This window comes from Plectropomus leopardus, chromosome 19, assembly GCF_008729295.1.
Source record: "Plectropomus leopardus isolate mb chromosome 19, YSFRI_Pleo_2.0, whole genome shotgun sequence".
Lineage (NCBI taxonomy): Eukaryota > Metazoa > Chordata > Actinopteri > Perciformes > Serranidae > Plectropomus > Plectropomus leopardus.
Genome location: NC_056481.1, coordinates 5358701 through 5363779, shown reverse-complemented (window position 1 = coordinate 5363779; position 5079 = coordinate 5358701).

The window sequence follows — 5079 nt, the reverse complement described above, 5'->3', positions numbered from 1 at the left end:
AAAAAATCAGACATTTCCAGAAAAGAAGGAGAAACATTATCATTCATTTGGAATCAGCAAAGATGGGAAATACAATGAAATTATTTATTCAACCCTTTGAAACCAGAGCGAGATGTCTTTATATATTTATTGATATTAAAAAAAACGTGGGAAGAGGGTAATGAGCAACAAAAAAACTGACACAAAACACAAGTACAAGAAAATTCCTAAAAATTTGAAAAAAGAAACAAAAAAAAAAAATACAAAATGTATGAGTGAAGTGCATAAGAACAACCTGGGAAATGTGCGCGCAGCCTGATTAGAAACTGTATTGTCCGCCTCTGAGCTAAGTGTGTCAACTTAAAACGTGTGACTCAGAGTAAACACACTGGACCTTTGCGAGTCCAGAAAAGTGCAGCTGAGTGGACTGAACATGAGCCGGACCCCTCTGAGAGTACCTGGAGTGCTCTCCCTCTCTGTGGGCGGCAGGTAGAGTGATTCACCTGCGAACATCTGAAGGTCAACCAGCACGAACTGGCTTTTTAGATCACTCATGTCGAGCTGTCTCACACCACCTCCAGCATCCTTAACCCTCTGAAACCTGAACAAATTGTGTTTATTTTTTTTCCAGAAACATAGAAAGAAGGTAATGAGCAACGTAACGACAAATGACTTGAAAAATTGCAAGAAAACGTACAAGAAAATTACCTGAAGCATGATAAAAGAAAATGATTCCCCATTCATAATTCTGACTTTGGAGGCCGTTTATGTGCTTGTAACTCCTAAATACAGTAAATATGTTTCTGAGGAGTATGTGAAGGAAATAAACTAAAAAAAAAAGCTAAAATTAAAAAGAAAAAAATCATTTTAAATATAAAGTTCGAACAATTAGTATTAGTGTTCTCTGTACATTTCCCCCGATGTTTTTTAATTCTCTCTTTTTCTCTCTTATAGAGTAAATTTTCTAATTAAATAATCCCTGGAAAAGAAATTATTGCAATCCTTTCGATAAAAATACATTTTTAAAAGTGATTAAAATGAAGATAGTTATGTAGCAATCGAGAGATTCTCAAAAGTGATGTCTGTCTCGGGTTTTTAAGTGTTAAACTCCTCCTCAGTCACTCTGAGGATACTGTGCGCTCATGTCTCAGATGCTGAACTGTCACAAAGCATTAGCAGCAGGCCTTTAGCTGACCATCCACCCCTGTGACAGAGCTGCACTGTAAACACCTGTGTGCTCGGCTGGCCGTGCTCTGCTTTTTGAACATGACAGGGAGAGCTTTTGAGAGACACCCGGGGCTTATGTAACACCGAGATCCAGCCAAAGAGAGCGCTGAGGGGCTTAATCTGCCCTGGCACTATGGGTGTGGAGGCTGTTTCAGAGCCCTAAGGGGGGGCTGGAGAGGGTGCACCATCTTCTGCAGTCCTCTGGATGCTGGAAAAACCACAGAGGCTAAATGAGGGGGCAGGTGGGGTGACAATAAGAGCATAATTACAGTGAATGGTGGGTTTGTGGTGAGGAAAGTGGAGTCTGAGGTGCAGGGAATAGTCGAGAAAACTGCTAAATGGGGCACCGAGGGGCAGGCATCTCTGTTTTTAATGAGTGGAGGGCCTCATTCCTCTTAAGCAAGTGGTCAGAATTAGCGTCCCACACCGGGGATAAGTGCCTGGCAGGGCTCCAGCTCCTCACACCAGACTCTCTTTTAATTCAGTCTGCAGAGAAAGAGCTTTGCCCAGCCAACCAGGCATACTCCGCAGCCCGGGCCAAAGAAAATGCCCATTCACTCTCAAATTAGCCGTCTGCGTGGCCACCTTCAAAGGAGGCCCCTCTCTGCCTAATCTTCTCAGACTGTGTGCACACACTGACCGTCTGCTCCGTGAAAGCCCGAGCGCAGAAACCAGAGCCAGTGGTCACCCAGTGCAGCAGTTAATTGAAGCATTATCGGTGTGGTCAGTTAAGCTGATTATCCAACAGTGCGTCGAGATAAAATAGAGCCAAGCGCATCCCGGCTGGCAACTCTATGTTCCAAGAACGTTCCTCTAATATTCCCATTACGTTATGCAAATGTCACCTTTAAATGTTAAGTTTTCTGCGATAGTTTTTCAAATGTTCCTGAAACGTTCTTTCCCTAGTTAGGAGAACATTATTTGAAAAATGTTAAAAGACATTTTTTTGAAAGTAAGAAAGAATTAATAATAAAAAATAATTTAAAAAAAAATGCCAAAAGTTATAAAAAAAATTAACTAAAATTTTAAAGGGAAAAAAAATCCCCAAAAAAATTTTAAAAAAGAAAAATGTTTGCCTTTTTTCATACAGAGGTCCAAACTAAGCCCCCAATGTCCTTAAATCCTATAAACGCCCTTGCTTTTAACTAATTATATTTTATCCTTGCAATATGTTGTATTTCATTGTGTTTTAAGCCCATGTTTTGTCAAATAAAATTGAATATGTGGTAATTTTTCTTTTGTGCGGACCTTGACCTAATGACTAGAGAAATCTGGACCCAGTAGCAGGACCAGTTAGGAACCACTGCACGCTGCAGACAAGTTTTTTTGAAATAATAAACATCCTCAGAATATTCTGTGAACATTGCAGCGAAACGTTTCTCTTGTAACAATCTAGGAACTTGTAGGTAACGTTGTGTAACGTTACTGCAATGTTATGTTCTAGCTGAGATGCAACTAATGCAGAAAGTGACCACTTTAAGGCTGTGTTACCGTGTCGACCAGAAAACCTGGATGGAAAAGCGGCCCATTTCATATTCTTCTCGCACTCTGCATGAAATGATTGCCTGTTTTAATTAAGCTCCTCAATTACAAAAGGACAGCGTTTGATAATGGGGATCAAAGTGAGTGGACCATTCAATAAATGACAAAAACTATTCCCCCTGGCACAGCGATACCCAGATTAGATGGCTGAGGGAGTCTTTGGCACCTCACAGCTCCAGACAATAACCACAAAAGAAGCTGAATTCCTGCAGAAAGTAAACAGAGCCAACGTGGAGCCACGCCAAAAATGTTAATATTCATATCAAGTGACATGTTCGGACGATAAATCTGGAGCTGTTCTAACTGAACCTGCAACAAAAGCTCGTGTGCAACGTCTGTCTCTTGGAGATTAGTGAGACGGGACACATGTTACTGATTGCTTTGTTATTACAACACATATGGAAACATGATTTATAATCGACTTGTCCTTGATTAGGAGAAACATAAAAAACATATGCTCCATTCAGACGAGGGAAAACTTCAATGTGAGTGACTCAAATACAGTATTGACTCTGCAGCTTCCGTGGAAATACTGTTTATAGCTGCAGTCCATTAAAACTCCCTCTGTTTTTTAAAAAAAATAGATTTTAATTTATAGGCGAATGATAATACACATAACACAGAAGACAACATTATGACATAAATATAATCTAAAAATAACAAAAACAAATAAACAATTACACCAATACAGAACAATATAAATAAAATGAAAAGGACAAATTAAAAATGATAGGATCACATCAGTAAATTAGAATGTAATTATAATTAGTCCCACTCTTCAGTCAAGCAAATTTTCTCCCATTTCATGTTTTTTGTGGTATTTTACTTTTTTTTTCTATAAGAAACCGACTTTTGCACTGTATTTTTTTCAAATTTTTTCTTGATTGAGCTTTAAATATAAATACTTTATGCGCATGCTGTATTTTACTGAAAAAACTTTAACATTTTCAAACCAAACAACCAAATCATTTTATATTTAATGCCTGATTTCAAAAGTGTTTGTTTGCCAAGGCATTGAATTGACACATCAGACAACACTTGCATGATAATTTCAAATAGCTCTTCCATCTGTTCTCAAAGTATGCAGAGAAATAATGCGTGTCAGACCAGATGCTCCTTTCAAATCTCTGCACAGGAGCAACATCAAAGCAGCATCGTGCAGCTGTGGAAAACGACCGTTCGAGCTTTGTTTAATCTGGTCAAATCTGTTTCTCTTTTCTGTATTAGTTCTGTTTTTGGTAATAAATTGCAGTCATAAATGTCAGTTTCCTTTAAAGGGACAGTTCACCCCAAAAGCAATATTTCTCCTCTTACCTGTAGTGCTATTTATCAGTCTAGATAGTTTTGGTGTGAGTTCTCGAGTGTTGAGTGGTGCCCAAAAAATCCTGGAGAGACTGATAGATGCATGTTTCATTCTGCATGTTGATACGGTTGGTGGTGTAGTTTAGTAGCAAGAAAATAGTTCCTACATGAAAGTGCTCCCAACAACGTCTGTGGATTATGTTGAGTAATAGGATCATGATTTCTGGAAAGAGACATTGCTGTTACATTTTTAAGATCTCTTTTTTTTATGAACCTTGAACACCACAAGCCGAGTACCATCTAATTCCAATATATTGGACAGAAGGCAGGCAACTCACACTAGAACAATCTAAACTGATAAATAGCACTACAGGTAAGAGGACAAATATGTATTTTTGCTTTTGGAGTGAAAAAAGGTATTTGTATTCATATTGCAACAACCTTTTTATTTACTCCTGAGTCACTGGGCTGGGAGGCAGGTCAGAGAGCACAAAGCACACGAGACTGGTTTTGTTTGTGACTCTGCTGGGCTCCCAGCGCTGTGAGAGCAGCAGATAAAGGCCAGCAGAGTGTTTGGATTCAGGTGTCAGGAGGTCATTCCTCTTGTTTCCCTCTATTTGTCATGCACGCAATATGCTTTGGTTAACCCTGTGAAACCTGGACTGACATTATTTTTCTTGCTGGATTTAGACACATTTCACAAGAATTTAAAAATGAGGAAATTGGTTTTATTCCTTTTGAAAACATGGGGAAAAATGCAATGAGCATCGTGGCAAAAAACGTCTCGCGAAATGGAAGATATTAGTAGGTTTAGAAAGTTTGTTGTTGTTTTTTTGTTTTTTTACAAATAATAATTACAATAATAATTATAAATGTGAAGTTATTTTACAGATTTTTTTAAAAAGGATTTTTAATTCGTTTTTTTTTTGTTTTTAATTTTGGTTTACTTTGTCATTTGTTTGGTTGCTATTTTTTTAATTTTATTTATTTATTTTATTTTTGGTAATTTTCAGGTACTTTTCATGTATT